The sequence below is a fragment of the Hyla sarda genome, chromosome 4, assembly GCF_029499605.1.
Source record: "Hyla sarda isolate aHylSar1 chromosome 4, aHylSar1.hap1, whole genome shotgun sequence".
NCBI classification, from domain to species: Eukaryota; Metazoa; Chordata; class Amphibia; order Anura; family Hylidae; genus Hyla; species Hyla sarda.
This window is the reverse complement of record NC_079192.1, coordinates 64,172,030-64,188,895: the sequence shown is the minus strand read 5'-3', so window position 1 is coordinate 64,188,895 and position 16,866 is coordinate 64,172,030. Positions and strand designations below refer to the sequence as shown.

Sequence of the window (16,866 nt, the reverse complement as noted above, 5' to 3'; positions counted from 1 at the left end):
AGGAGTACAAACCCCCTAAAAAGGTATGGAAATGACAAACTATCCCCACTTTGTCCAACACCATCCCCAGCCAGTCCCACCGGACATTGTCAAAAGCCTTCTCGGCGTCAAGAAGGCTTCCAGTAACATGGGCGATTCTCCTGGCTGGGGGTAATGCTGCACCCTGTCCGAAACTGTCAGTACCTTGTGTATATTCGCAATGGCCAACAGATTACGTACAACGCCAACCTGCGATGGGCCTATGAGAGTGGCGTTTTTCAGTGTCATTGCCCCATAACCTCTGAAGATGTCACACCTGTGACGAAACATGTTAGGGGGGGCCATGTGAATGATTTTAACAAACAGCATCAGCACTGCTAACAACACACACTGCAGGTGTGTTGTTTATGATCATAATAACAGTCCAGCTGGACGATGATACAATAATCACAGTACAGTGCATGTGATGCTGTTTTTTTCCCCCCCAAATTTAAAGTTTTATTGTTTTGAGTAGAGAAATAAACAACAACAAAAATAATCAAATACAGCAAAGAGAGCGACAACTCAATTCAAGTAATGATAACAAAACCATAATCGACAGGTCAGCCTTTAGGCACAGTAAGCTGAATATAGTATCACATGGAGTAGGATATTGGTGCTATCAACAAACATGTCAATACTGCAAAAATGACAGAGGAGTAAGCACCTGTCAATAGAAAAGACAGAGAAGTGAAAGAGTGGACTCAACCACTACATAGCACATCAAAATAGGGGTAAGAAAATAAAGAACCTAAGAAAGGGAAAGTAGGCAGATGACAGTGGGAGCATTAGAAACCACATCACTAGACAACAGAGGGCAAAGACACAACAGGGAGAAAGGGGGGAGAACGGTTAGGATGCCACGGGGTTCCCAGAGGCCAGGAGAGTGCAGTATTCTGGGGTAGTTTGGAAAGACAGCCAGTCAAACCAGGTCTTGTTATAGCGTTCACCCTCTGCAGGGGACAAAGCAATCAATTCCTCCATACGTTGTAGATGATTAATTTCCGCCACCCATTCACCTACTGTGGGAGAGTCAGTCAATCTCCATTTACGAGGAATTACTGATTTTGCAGCTGGCAGAAGATAGCACAAGAGAGACTTCTTATAAGAAGAAGAGGAGACATCAAACATAAACAACAAGGACGCTTCAGGGGAATCCGGTATAGAGACACCGGTGACCTAACGGGCAGTGTTGTGTACCACCTCCCAGAAAGGGCACAGGGAAGGACAAGCCCACCAAATATGGGATAAGGTGCCAATCACAACGCCAACATGACTCAGAAACTGAGGGATACCAACCGTGCAGCATCACCGGGGTGCGGTACCAGCGGGATTTTATAATTAGTCTCTTGGGCCTTGTTAGCAAGGACAGATTTGTGTGTGAGAAGAAAACATTTCTTCCATTGTGCTGGGGTAAATTGTTTATTGAGTTCAGTCTCCAAGCGGAGCAAAATGAGGGTAAGGAAGAGGAATAGCGGGTTAGTAATAACTGGTAAAGAAGACCAATGGTATGAGGAGGAACAGGAGGAGTGAGGCACAAGGTTTCGAAAGGAGCGAGGTCCCGATGTAGGCGGGTAGAACGAGAAACAGAGGAGTAGAAATGTTTCAACTGCATATACTCAAATATGCTACAGGGCCTAGAAGACTCGGCAGGGCAGAGGTCAGAGAGAGGGAGTACTCCAAAAGGAGAGAGAAAATATAGGAAGCGCAAGTAATGCTGGGTTTGTATACCACATTTTTCAGCTCACGTTTATTAAATATAAGTTAATAAAAGTTAAGTATTACTATTTTGCAGTGAGGGCTAACAAGTGGACTTTTCACTCAGTCCCAATGGGCTGAGTTGTCTGTAAAATATGAGAGAGGGAAGGAACGCACTTAGGCGGCCCGCCAGAATTTTAGACGCTAGTTTAAGGTCCTGATTGATGAGAGAAATAGGATGGTAAGATTGAGGGAGGAGGGGGTCTTTGGTTTCAGCAGGAGCTTAATAGTGGCCACATTGGCGTGCAGGTGTAGTGTACCCGAATGCAGTAGTCGATTGTAGTAGGACATTAAAGGAGTCAAGATCTAGTCAGCCAGTACTTTAAAAAAGTCCCTCGAGAACCCATCCGGGCCTTCGCATTATGAAGACGTTTTGTGTCCTGCTTGATTTCAGCTTCTGAGTAGTCTGCATTCAGAGCAGCACATTGTTCAGCAGATAAGGAGGGCAACCGGACCTGACTCCAGAAACGATCTACACAATGCCATGTCCGCTGGGGATGTGGAAGATGAGAAAAAGACCTCTAAAGGCGCTGCAGACTCCAATGGAATTAAACCGAAGCCAGAGATGTAGCAATGGTACAAAACACTGGGAGGTTTATTGCAATAAATAAAACAATAAAGTGGATTACGCGTTTCGGGGGAGCCACCCCCTTCTTCAGATCAGAATACATGCAGTGAGATATGCAGAGTTTAAATATGTACAAAATGGGCGCCAACCACTTAAGTGGGAGGAGCCAAACATGTTTATGTCACATGATGCAAAAAACAGAATATAATAAATGAATCTAAGAAAAACATCCAGTACACATTTAACAGTTGTATCAGACCGTTGTAAACATAAAATTACAAGAGCCATCTTAATAATACAATAAAAAATGTAAAACAAGCATACAGAACATAGATCTCCGTTGGCAGTGTCTGGACCGTCAAAGGTAAACATCCGGCGCATGCTGGATGAGCCGATGCTGATACCAGATGTAAACATCCGGACTATGCCGCGGTCCGGATGCTGTCACAGACGCCACCCCCTTACACGCACCAGTATTGTTGATAAACAGATACTGTGGTCACGGGCATCGGGCCGGATGTCATAGGACCAGAAACAGCCAACGGATACAAGGGCCACATACGCGTTACTATGAGACGATCGTCACGTGACCAGAATGAACAGATAGGTGTTCAGAGACAACGGAATTGACCGATGTTGAGCTGTCAGAGGTAATTTGGAAGAAGGTAAGATAATGTAGTGAAAATAATGGAAGTGCAAAGATGCATAAAATCAATATGTAGTGAATGGAGGAAAATAGGCTACTAGACATATATGCCATATCAATGGGGAAATTGAAAAATTCAAAATATGCGCAAATGTAGTATATAGACATCCGTGTGTGAATGAATGAATCATGTAGTGCTCACACCAATTTTTCTGGTGTAGCGCCCACATGGAATACTAGACTGTGGTACTCATAGGGTTAGAATAAGCAAAAAAGCCCAATTAAAAAGAAATATATTAAACAAGGTAAAAAATGGAAGCCAAATAGAGACAAACATATATCCCTACGTATGGATGATATATGTCCTAGCGTTATAAAACCATAATAGAAAAATATATATAAAAATATAAAAATATATAGATATATAATATCCCTTAGTGCGGATTATTATAAGCACAAGGTGATATATAAAACTGAACATGTCCGATCTGAGATAAGAAGATGTATGAAAAATATTTATAAGATATTTAAAATATTTAAAATATTTAAAAAATAGTAATAATAAATATTCTTAATATAGCGTATTACAGATTACATTCTATCATTTCGTTCAGACCCCTGGGTGTTAGGGTGCCCAGGGTGTGAATCCAGAAATTTTCCCTCCTCCTTAACGTATTGAATCTCTGGTTCACACTCTTTGTAATCTGTTCAATGGGGGTAGCCAGAATACAGTTGAAATCCCCACTGTGTTTCTCAGTCAGATGTCGAGAAACACTGTGTAGGAGAAAACCATGAGCTGTATTGCTCCGATGTTTGTTGAGGCGTTCCCTAAAACATCTGATCGTCCTTCCCACGTATTGCAAGCCACAAGAGCACTGCAATACATATACAATGTATTGAGATCCACAGTTTAACAGTGATTTTATAGGGAAAGTGTCCCCCGTAGTAGTGGAGGTAAAGGTTTTGCATTTATGTGCAATATTGGAACAGCATTTACACCGTGCCATACCGCAGCGGTAGCTCCCTGTAGTGTCAAGAAAGGTGGAGGAACATGTAATCTGGGATTTCAGCTTACTGGGAGCTATCAGATTACGCAAGGTACGAGCTCTACGAAATGTGATGGGAGGTTTAGATGGAAGAAGGCTGTTGAGATAGGGGTCTGCGGTTAAGATGGACCAATGCTTGGTTAGAATCTTTCTGATGTCTTGGTCTCTACTGTAAGTAGTTATGAAATTTGTAGAACGATTAGTGATGCTAGTAGATGCAACATCCGCCTTGGGAAGTAGACATTTAGCTTGGTCGAGAGAGAGAGCTCTACTGAAAGAAGATTGCACAAGGGAGGTAGGATAGCCTTTCGCTTTGAACCTGGTTTTTAAGATGTTACTCTGGGAGATAAAATCCTCCTCCCTTGTGCAATTTCTCCTTATTCTTTTAAATTGCCCAAAAGGTACATTAACCAGCCATTTTTTGAAATGGCTACTATCAAAATTGAGGTAACTATTGCTGTCAACTGACTTGAAGTATGTTTTTGTAAAAATTGACGTGTCATCATGGGAAACCAAAACATCTAGAAACTCAGCATGATTGGTGTAAACTGACTGTGTAAACCGTAAAGACCAGTCATTGGTATTAAGATACGAAAGATACTCATCCAGTGCAGACCTATCGCCCTTCCAGATTATGAATATATCGTCGATATATCTCCGATAGTATATACAGTTAATAAACAAAGGGTGTGTGTAAACAAAAAGTTCCTCAAATAGCCCCACAAATAGATTTGCGAAGCTGGGGGCTACCTTTGACCCCATGGCAGTGCCTGTATGTTGCATGTACAGCTGGCCCAGAAATTCAAAATAATTATGTGTTAAAATGAAATTTAGCCCTTGTAGAATAAAATCTACTTGGGCCGCGGGCATATTGGGGTCATTGGAGATGAAATGTGCAACGGCTTTGATACCTGCTTGATGTTCAATCACTGTGTATATTTATTATTACTATTTTTTAAATATTTTAAATATTTTAAATATCTTATAAATATTTTTCATACATCTTCTTATCTCAGATCGGACATGTTCAGTTTTATATATCACCTTATGCTTATAATAATCCGCACTAAGGGATATTATATATCTATATATTTTTATATTTTTATATATATTTTTCTATTATGGTTTTATAACGCTAGGACATATATCATCCATACGTAGGGATATATGTTTGTCTCTATTTGGCTTCCATTTTTTACCTTGTTTAATATATTTCTTTTTAATTGGGCTTTTTTGCTTATTCTAACCCTATGAGTACCACAGTCTAGTATTCCATGTGGGCGCTACACCAGAAAAATTGGTGTGAGCACTACATGATTCATTCATTCACACACGGATGTCTATATACTACATTTGCGCATATTTTGAATTTTTCAATTTCCCCATTGATATGGCATATATGTCTAGTAGCCTATTTTCCTCCATTCACTACATATTGATTTTATGCATCTTTGCACTTCCATTATTTTCACTACATTATCTTACCTTCTTCCAAATTACCTCTGACAGCTCAACATCGGTCAATTCCGTTGTCTCTGAACACCTATCTGTTCATTCTGGTCACGTGACGATCGTCTCATAGTAACGCGTATGTGGCCCTTGTATCCGTTGGCTGTTTCTGGTCCTATGACGTCCGGCCCGATGCCCGTGACCACAGTATCTGTTTATCAACAATACTGGTGCGTGTAAGGGGGTGGCGTCTGTGACAGCATCCGGACCGCGGCATAGTCCGGATGTTTACATCTGGTATCAGCATCGGCTCATCCAGCATGCGCCGGATGTTTACCTTTGACGGTCCGGACACTGCCAACGGAGATCTATGTTCTGTATGCTTGTTTTACATTTTTTATTGTATTATTAAGATGGCTCTTGTAATTTTATGTTTACAACGGTCTGATACAACTGTTAAATGTGTACTGGATGTTTTTCTTAGATTCATTTATTATATTCTGTTTTTTGCATCATGTGACATAAACATGTTTGGCTCCTCCCACTTAAGTGGTTGGCGCCCATTTTGTACATATTTAAACTCTGCATATCTCACTGCATGTATTCTGATCTGAAGAAGGGGGTGGCTCCCCCGAAACGCGTAATCCACTTTATTGTTTTATTTATTGCAATAAACCTCCCAGTGTTTTGTACCATTGCTACATCTCTGGCTTCGGTTTAATTCCATTGGAGTCTGCAGCGCCTTTAGAGGTCTTTTTCTCATCTTCCACATCACAAGCTCTATCAGGATTGGTCTTCCTCCTTTTCCTGTGACCTCCGGCTTAGCAGCGGTTCCAGTACTCCGTGAATTTTTGTAACCCCACTGTGGGTTGATATGCAAGTTCTGACTTGCTCTCAGGTGAGCAGCCACTACCTAGGGGTCATTCATTTTGACCACATACTGCTGTAATATTCCACTCCCATACGGTATCACACGAGGCGCCTCCCTCTGGTCTCTCCTTTTTTCTTTCCACAGGTCATGTCCGCTGGGGAGGATGAATAGAAGGACATATAGAAGTCACAGAATAAGGAGTTAACTACTTTGGGGTCAGAATGCAGCATCCCTGCCTCATCCCTCAAGGCAGGGAAGCATTAGGGAGGTCGCAGTCCTTTGGCCAGGTGTGCAAGGAGGCGGCCGGACTTGTTCCCATAACGAAACAGTTCCGCCTTAAATCTAGAGAGAGAAGCCTACATTTGCGTTCTGACCAGAGGTCAAAGGGGGCCTTGGCTTCCTTCCACGCCTGCAAAGATGGAGCAGATGGACAGGAGACATAGTGAGTATAAGCTGATTGCAACAACCTGCTCACTTCCTGAAAGTGGTAGAGGGGCGTCCCATGTATGGCGGTGAGCGCTGTATACAGAGTACTTCCGCCCTGCGGAGCGCTTCTGCTCTGGCTTCCGGTTTGCGCTCCGATCCAAAGACCACACTGCGCATGCACTGGGCTTGTCCGTGCATCACTTGATGCATGACTATGTCATGTGACACGCATCTTGCGAGCCTCTCATCCCCGACTGAATAAACAGAGCATGCGCCCGCACTTCACGATGTCGTCCATCACCCCAATCCATAAGCAGTACTGTACCATACGCATGCGCACCGTACTACTGCTGTTGTCCCCTGCTGCATGTGATAACCGCACCAAATATAGAATATAAATAGATTAGCAATTCATGTGCTGTTCATCACATACAACATATTGGCACCTCAGTATGTTATTCATTACCCAAAAGAGACTATCACCCATGGTATCTGACTGTTACAGCAGAGAAGAAGAATAATAGTCACATAGAGGTCTAATTATCACCAATTAAACACAAATAACTACCAGTGTATGCTATGTAACAACTCTATATGCCAAATCATGACAATACTGTATCACAATAATAATAGCACTCTGTACCAAGACATATCAGATATAACACATATCCCCAAATGTATATATAACACCTGTACCTATGAAATTGTACCATATCATCTAAATTATTTTATTATTACTATTAACATTACTATTTATTGTTTTTAATTCTTTTTATTTGTATTTTTTATTATTTTATTTGTTGTATTCTAATATTTAACTTTTTATCAGTATTTTACTTTTCTATATTTTACTTATTTATGTTTATAATATCTCTAATGTTTTTTATTATTAGTGGATAGTTATTTTTATTTATACTTTACTTATTCGCTATTTATTCCCATTCTATATCACCCACCAAATTCACGTGGGATTTATACACAATACATAATTCAGTATTGCCACTCCAATTATACTATCATCTTATTTCTTAATGTGCCGCATATCACTTTCTTATACCTTTATACCTCTAACTCTATACCAGACAGCAACTTCAAATAGTAAACAGTACCATGGGTTATATTCTATGTTAGACAACTACTTAAAATAGTAACAGTACCATAGGATAGAATAAGCCAGAAGCTGGATTGTACTATCAACATGGGACGTATCGTAAGCAACCACACCTGCAAGGTCATACCTCCTATCTACAAAATAGCAATAATACAATCATGACCATATTTACATTGTGCCAATATCTTTATATCCTATATACTCATTATTAAAGTATTCACAATTTCTAATAGTCAGTACATCAGTCTGAATGGTCTTAGCATAATATCATAATAACCTACAGAAATTCTCCCTTTCGACGCACCCCATATCTAAATAGGGCATGTATATCAGGTCCGTTGACAAGAGCAATTATCTTGAGATCGCTCCAATAGCTTAGATGTCCATATAGAGTCACTGTAACTTCAAATCCTGAATGCCATCTTCCAAAAGTTCCAGTTTTATCTCCATAGCATTTAATACAGTGTCCAATCTCACTTGGTGTACCCAAAGATGCTCTTTTAAGAGGGCCACTCTTTCTTCCTTGTTATGATCAACGGGAATCCATGGTTAAGCACCAGCCATTTTCCTGTCGCCTTACATTAATATCATCCTTTTTTCATATTTCTCATACTTTTACTTTTATTTCTAATAGTACTCATCTGTTGGTGTAGGGATGCTGTTTTAATATACTTGTTATATCCATGGCTACCCTAATCTGAGCCGGTCATTGTTGTCACTACATAACAATATAACAAGGATACATCAAACATAATCAGAAGTAAGAGAACTAGAAAATCAGTAGATCAGGAAGGAATCCAAAATAGATGAAAGAATTACGCTAATTATAATAAAAAAGAAATACATATATAAATTATATTAAAGCTAACCACAGGGGGACCCCACCCCACTACATTATTGTGATCAACCAGTACCCATCCCATCTCTGTATGTGTATATGGATGTGTATGCATTATTATGTGTGACCCCACGACCACCTGCCAATGGGACTTCTACTGTGACTATGTGCTTACTACATGTAAATAAAGTGTGTGATAAATAATATATGACCAAAAGTGTAAAGAAGGAACCCCACCTGCGCGCCTGACCACCACGGCCCAGACCCGCCTGCGCGCCATTAAACTACATGGCCCACATACATGGCCCAGACCACGGAAGTCACGCACCCAGCTGCGGAACATGCTATGTGAAATTTATGTGTGCTAATTAAAAAGCGATATATGTCCCTTGGGTGTCTTGGGGGTTGAGCTCCCAATATTGGTATGTTCTTGTCATATTGAAAAAATTTTTGATGTTGGTTACTATTTTATATTATAGTTTACCAATTTGGAAGGAGCAATTACAAATTGTGTTATTGATTTGATAATAGAAATGATCAAGTGTACTATTTCAGTAGTAACATGATGGAAGATAGAGAGGCCATTTGGAGTACTCAGGTTGGGGCCGGGATTAGCCCGAATGACGATGGGATTACCAATAAGGATTTTCACAATTAACCAGGGAAATCACGGAAACACAGAAACAAATTACACGCATATGGTGGAATATCAAAAGTCTGGAAGAGTATGCTAGGTTGGGCCTGTTTCCCAGGGGACTGAGAGTTCAAATTTTTCCAACATGGGAGGTGGCAACAGGATTTAAAGAGACCTGGGAGGCCGGCCTTGCTAGATGCTCTGTTAAACTGATGGATATGTTGATTACCCATGATAGAGAGTTTTTGATTAGCACCAAAGCGAAATTAAATGGAATTTGAGAAACAATTATTGACTTTTGACAGGGAGAAATTGGTATTACCTTTTCAGGAAAAACTTAAAAACATGATGGATACATTCGAGAGGAAGGTTATGGATGGTAAGAGGATCACATTTAACAGGGATCAAGGCGATTATGATAGACAGGATGTTTACAGATGGAGACACACAGGGAATCATAGATCTTTGAGGAGGAATAACCCTGATACTAATCAGGAACAAGCCACCAATCAGGAAGCAAGCAGTAGTGATTTTTAATCCATGGAAGCAAGCGACACAGATGGAGGACCAGACGTCAATCCCAAATATAAGAGGAAAGTAACTGATCGAGAGGGGAATGTGGATAATCTCCATTATCCTCAAGAACAGAAAGATCAGTTACAGATAATAAATCTTTCAATGCATGTCCTCACCGAGATGGAAAAGTCAGTACTTAGTAGGGGATTATCATTTTCGCCTATGAATATACTTGATAAGTTTGAGCTAACAAATTTATTTTGCAGAAAACTCATTCTTAAACTGCTACCCTCTGTATTGGCAAACTTTGAACGAGACGACCGAATAGTCGTACAAGACCTGATGGATCTACTACAAGAGAGTGAAACAGGTATGTCTACAACTAAACTATGCCCTTGTAGAATACCTTCCAAGACCGCTCCACCATTCTCCCTTTTTCCTGCTGTTCAAGCATTCTTTCAGACCATGAAGAGGGCTATACTTGTTTCTTCCTTCTAATTCTGTCACAGGAAAAATTTTTGCAAAAGAAGAATCTAAGACAATCAAGGATCTAAAAAACAGGACTTCCTGATCAAGGAGGCCGATAAGGGCGGAAACGTAGTTTTGTCGCCGATAGACTTATACACCAGGGAGGTAATGAGACAACTCAGTAACCAGAAATATCACCAAAGATTGCCCTCGGACCCCACAAATTACTTTCAGAAGAAGTTCTGGCATACATTGGATGCAGTGACAGAATTCGATATAATCACGAAGAAGGAACAGGAATTTCTAAAGGTAAAAGATCCACGTATAGCAACATATTACATGCTACTGAAGGTCCATAAAAATTTTACGGACCCACCGGGTTGGCCTTTTATCTCAGGAATAGGTAGCATGTGTGAGAAGGCTAGCACATTCATTGATTTTCATTACAGCCATTGGTGACTACATTACCCTCTTATATCTGTGACTCCATGCACCTGAAACAGACCGTTCAAGATATGACGATTCCAAAGGATGTCCTACTAGTAACATACGATGTAGAATCATTATATTCGAATATCGCCCACAAGGATGGGATTCAAGCCGTGACTCACTTCCTGGGAAAAAACGTACATGGAGATGCGAACTTTGATTCATTTTTCGTTAAGTTATTGGATTTTGTTCTTCGCCACAATTTTTTTTAATTTTTGATGGACAGTTTTATTTACAGGTATCTGGTAAGGCGATGGGTGCGCGTTGTTCCCCCTCCCATGCCAACCATTTTTTGGGTTGGTGGGAGGGGGCACACGTGTATCCATCGCCGTATTTCACACGTTTTGAGTTGGTTTAGGTTTATCGACGATATTTTGCTTTTCTGGAAGGGTTCTAGGGAGGAATGTATTCAATTTATTTCCTCCCTGAACCAGAATAATTTGAATATAATCTTAACGTATAACATTTCTTCAATTTCGATTGATTTTTTGGATCTCCAGTTGAACATAGTTGATGGACACCTAGAAACTAATCTGTTTTGGAAAGCTACGTAACAAACAGCCTGTTGTATTTTTCATCTTTTCATCCCCACCACACCCTCAGAGGCATACCAACTGGACAATTTGTTTGTGTCAAAAGAAATTGTAGTAGGAATCAAGATTTTAGTGAACAATCCTGTGATCTCACACAAAGATTCAGGGCGCGGGGATACCCCAGAACAGTGATTTCACAAGCCTTCCAAAGAGCTAGGACAGCGTAGAGAAGGTCTTTATTGACAACTACAAAAACATGGTCTCGATGGCTGGAGGTGCTTAACCCCAAAGCAGTTGTGCATTTATGCTGAGGGAGAGATCCTGCACTTGTGGTCCGTTGCTATGGGCAATCCCCAGCATAATATGCATACAATGGAGGATGCCTGCAGACGACCACAAGTACCACAATGGCATCCTACACCAGATAAATAGATGTGGATGTATAACATATAGAATAATACAAGACTACAAGAATATAGGTGCACTACTGTGGTAGATGCAAACAATGAAATTGGCTACCCTCAAAACTGATGTAAAATTGAGACATTAGCCAGTATGGGGGAGATTTATCATTAGGTGTCTATTGTAGACACAAATCTACCCCTTTAAAAGTTGTGCGCGTCCTTTGATAAATTTTGTGCAAATATAGAAATGCCCCCCCCCCCTCGCTCTACCGTGCACTCCTTCTCTGCCTCACAGAACTGCACTTCACAGAGCTGTGGCATTTTCCCACTGTACATTGCTCACATAGCTAGAAGTGCTGGAGCAGCAGTGTGTGCCGATCAAAACTCTGCACAATAGTAAAATCATAAATCTTTATAAAGTACACAGAGGGGGAGATTCTCAAAGAATTTTGCACCGAAAAAATGTTGGCGGGAAAAGTATCGACCACATTTTCAAAGAGATTTGTGCTGCGGTTTACACTGTTCACGTCAGTTTTGTAAAAGTGGGCGTGTCCACATATATTGTCTGCTTTACATGATATTTTCAAAGGGGTGAGAGTCCAGTTTACATAAAAAATTCACACCAGCTTTTTGATAGTATAGAAATCACAGAAATGGTTGTAGTTTATTTGTTTTTGTTTTCTTCTCATTTTAGATACGTGAATGCGGAGGACTACGTCAGATTTGGCGGATTGCGATGACAATAAAAGGGTTAACAAGGGCTGTGGGGGAGTGTTTTTTATTAAATAAAAGATTTTTTTCAATGTGTTGTGTTTTTTATAATTGAATTTTCAGGCTTAGTAGTGGAAGCCGTCTTGTTGACAGAATCCATTACTAAGCCAGGGCTTAGCATTAGCCCCAAAATCAGCTGACACTAACCCCCAATTATTGCTTCCCGTTACCCACCGCCACAGGGGTGCCGGGAAGAGCTGGTAACAACAGGATCGAAGCATCAAAAATGGCGCTCCTGGGCCTGGTCGGTAACAGGCTGGCATTATTTAGGCTGGGGAGGGCCAGTAACAATGGTTCTTGCCCACCCTGGTAACTTTAGGCTGTTGCTGCTTGGTTGGTATCTGGCTGATAATGAAAAAATGGGGGAACCACACACGTTTTTTTAAATAAATAAATAAATAAAAACACATAGGGTTCCCCCTATTTTCAGTATCAACCAGATACCAACCAAGCAGCAACAGCCTGACGTTACAAGGGTGGGTGAAAACCATTGTTACTGGCCCTCCCCAGCCTAAATAACACCAACCTGTTACCGCCTAGGCCGAGGAGCGCCATTTTTAATGCTCCGTCCACCCACTTCACAGAGAGACAACAAAGTTGTCGTCTTTCGACGTATACACTGGGAAGCGCCATTGAAAATCTGTCCCTTTTGGGTAAATATTGGTCAAGGAAAGAGAGATGGGGAGTGATTGGCGATAATCAGGTCAGGAATCTACAATCCATCTACACGGGCTAACAACTCTGGGGAGGTAAGAAAGTAATCTATACGAGACCAAGAGGAATGACTGTGAGAGTAATGGGTACAGTCTCTGCTGTCTGGGTGCATTAACCTCCAGGAATCCCGGAGGCCTGAGGAGTCAAGAAACGTAGAATAGATTTTGTCACTCTGCCTTGCAACGGACCGATCAATCCCCCGCCTTTCCGATCTTCCAGTGCCACAGCATTCATATCCCCACCGAAGATTTTATTGGCTATACGGGTCTCCAGGGCTTGAAAAAATTTCTTGTTATCTCCATTAGGGGTATTGCACCTCCTTGTCCACCACAACTCCCCCAAAGTTCCTATTAAGACTACTATAATACCTGCCTTCGCGCCCACCACAGGGGCCCCAATCATGTCCCCAACCCAAAGTCTGGCCATATGAACCATATCCGATGCGGACAGGTGAGTTTCCTGTAGCAAGGCAACATCTGGGTGTAGACGTTTCAGATGACGAAGGATTTGCGTTCTTTTATTGGGCGACCTTAAACCTTTGACATTCCAGGAGATCAGCTGCATCATGAAAGAAGCCACGGGATCGAGAGACCTAAGAGAAAAAGACAAGAAGAATAGGGGGAAAAGAGGAAAAAAAAAAAAAAAGACACTCACAGAACTAACAAAAAGACCATGCACACCTCATGCGCTCAAACACAATACTGAGTCGAAAACTCACGGACTGAAAGACTGGAGCAAGAGCACCAGACTCACAGAATACACCGTTGAGGCTGACGCAGGGGCAATGGCCGCAAGGGTGAAGGGGATCGCTAGAACAGATCCCTCCAAATGCACATGCACACCAGACACCAAAGCAAGTGCCAGGCACTGTGCTAAGGACTTCTCTTTTTTCTACCTAGGCTAAGCAGTCCCACCTCCTACCAAATTCACGGGAACTTATTTACCATTACATGTGACTTCCACTCTAAAGACTGTCTCACAGTGAATTGCCTCTTTTATTTCTGTTTCCATCAATGCAGAACATTTAGACTTGATATTATCATGCCCTATACTTCTGCCGTCTATCCTGTCATAAATTATTTCTATTATACCTTTAGGGTAGTTAGTCACTGACTATGTGTGACACAACAACAGAAACTCTTCATTAACCCCATCTTATAGCAGATTATTTATCATCAATCCCTCCTTTCAACTGTACAGATCACCCTTACTTAACCTTAACGCCAACATATTATTAATGTTGTCTTTCAGGTCTGCGCTCTATCTTACTATATTAACCCTTTCATCTCTGGAACCGGACTCTTACTTTCACATTCATCATAGTTAGAGTTGAGAGGGTTAAACACTGGCGGACGTCTTGAAGATTTTGTCCTACCCATCTGGTCACCACTTAAAAACATTTTCTGAAAACCATCAGCCACAATGTGGATAACATGAGGAGAATTTTTCTTGGCTGAGCACAAAATGATAAACACATTGGAATGAGATGAGACCTCGTGATGGGACAAGAAAGGCCAAAGGCTCCGGCAGCAGGACAAACATTATTCATACGCCACTATCTTCCTGCTGAATTGCACAACACTCGCTAGAAAAAGTACAAAAGGTCAAATTGGATTGTAAGCTCCACAAGACATGGAGGTGAATGTTCTACTCACCTATGAATGATCTGTATTAAAGGAGTTGTCAGGCTCAATACACCTTTTTCAGATAACTATAGTATTTTAAGCCTCTAATTCAGGGACCTGTAGAGGACAGTGGTCTATTACCCAGAGTCCAGAGTGGCTTCAAAAATTGTAATTTGGAGGACCCTGCACATTCTGCATTATACAAACAGCACATTGATTTCATTGGAAATTATGTAATACCTCATTTCTCCTGTTGGATTGCTGTAGAGAATGTAAAAATTTGCTGTCAAGTTTTTCCACTTTTCAGGTGATCGGGGAATATTTCTAATAAAAAATAAATAAATAAATAAAAACCTTTTAAAGCTCCTTTATTGGGGCAGATTTATGAAAACTGTCAGAGAAAATATCTCTCTTATTTACCTATAGCAGCTGATCTCAACTTAGCTTTTGGAATCATTGAAAGCAGAACAGCTGAGACATTTGCAAGGTGAATTGACGTAACTTTTATCCAAAATTGCATAGGTCTAGTATGAATGAGACTTCTTTAAGGGGTACTTCGTTGGAAATTTTTTTTTAAAATCAACTATTGCCAGAAAGTTAAACAGATTTGTAAACTACTTCTATTAAACAAATTGTAATTCTTCCAGTACTTATCAGCTGTTATTTTCTCAACAGGAAGTTCTTTTATTTTTCGATTTCCTTTCTGTGAGACCACAGTGCTCTCTACTGACACCTCTGTCCATTTTAGGAACTGTCCAGAGTAGGAGCAAATCCCCATAGCAAACCTATCCTGCTCTGGACAGTTCCTGACATGGACAGAGATGTCAGCAGAGAGCACTGAGGTCAGACAGAAAGGAAATAAAAAAAATTAAGAACTTCCTGTGGAGCATACAGCAGTTGATAAGTAGTGGAAGGATTAAGATTTTTAAATACAAGTAATTTACAAATCTGTTTAACTTTCTGGCACCAGTTGATTTAAAGAAAAATGTTTTCCAGTGGAGTACCCTTTAAGGAGAGAAGGAACTGTATGCCATTGACAGATTGGGTTTTATTTAGTTTTCGTAGCCTTACTATATCTGAATGCCTACGAAACAATCGTCTGCACAGAAGATACAGTAAGTAGCTTTTCACAACCCAATGTAAAACTTAGAATTTATTACAAGGGTAGGTTTACTCTCTGGGCATTAGGTTAATACAGGGCCAATAAAAATCATGAAAATTAGGTGTATTATGACTATAGTGGTTGGAAAGGGGCTAATAGTTTTAATATCCAGGGACCCAGATACCTCTCACCCCAACCTTTGTTTGATCTCACATTTTATATTTCAGAACACTTAGATTAACAGGAGTGGATGCAACATTTTGTGTGATACTTTAACCGTATCAAATAAAATACTATCATTGTAAAAATTCAAATACATTTACCCACCAATAAGGGTTTCCTGTAGAGAACTGTTGAGACCAACAGTTTTGTTCCAAAAATTTGTGTTCCGAATCACTGTGCTCATCGGTCCATCTAGAAGTGTGGCCTGTTCGGGACACGGGCAAGATTTGGTATCTATAGCTAATATTAGTACTGGCTTATACAGCCCATTCTGATGGGACTAGGCCTGTGTAAGGCTGCATTCACACTACCTTTGCAGCCTACAGCTGGGAAATTTCATAACCGGGAGCTCTCAGTATCCCAGTATCCCAGCCGGACCGGTGCCAAAAAAAAAAACATTCACTTTAATGAGCCGACTGGAGTCAGACAGTGACTCTGGTCGGATGATTTTTGCCCCATATCCGGTTTTGTGACAGACCTAAAACGGTAGGATACCACGGTTTTAGGTTCGGTCACAATACCAGATATAGGGCAAAAATGAGCCGGCCGGAGTCACTGTCTGACTCCGGTCGGCTCATTAAAGTAAATGGGTTTTGTCACCGGTCCGGCTTGGATAAGGAAGCCCCCGGTTTTGAAATTTCCCAGCCGGATCCGGCA

The 16,866-nt window shown here is 40.9% G+C and overlaps 1 protein-coding gene across 2 annotated transcripts in view; it reads right to left on the bottom strand.

Moving 5' to 3' along the window:
* AEBP1 (AE binding protein 1) overlaps window positions 1–16,349 on the bottom strand; it is an 85,127-nt gene extending 68,778 nt beyond the window's left edge. Inside the window, exons 1-2 of one of the 2 annotated variants that reach the window (XM_056571212.1) lie at window positions 16,315–16,349; window positions 15,126–15,209 (exon numbers count right to left, since the gene is read on the bottom strand). The gene's annotated coding sequence lies outside the window, so the exon portion shown is untranslated. Of the gene's footprint in view, window positions 1–13,692; window positions 13,853–15,125; window positions 15,210–16,314 lie in introns of those variants that run through there. The other variant, XM_056571211.1, reaches the window with a different exon arrangement.
* Window positions 16,350–16,866: the final 517 nt, after the last annotated feature.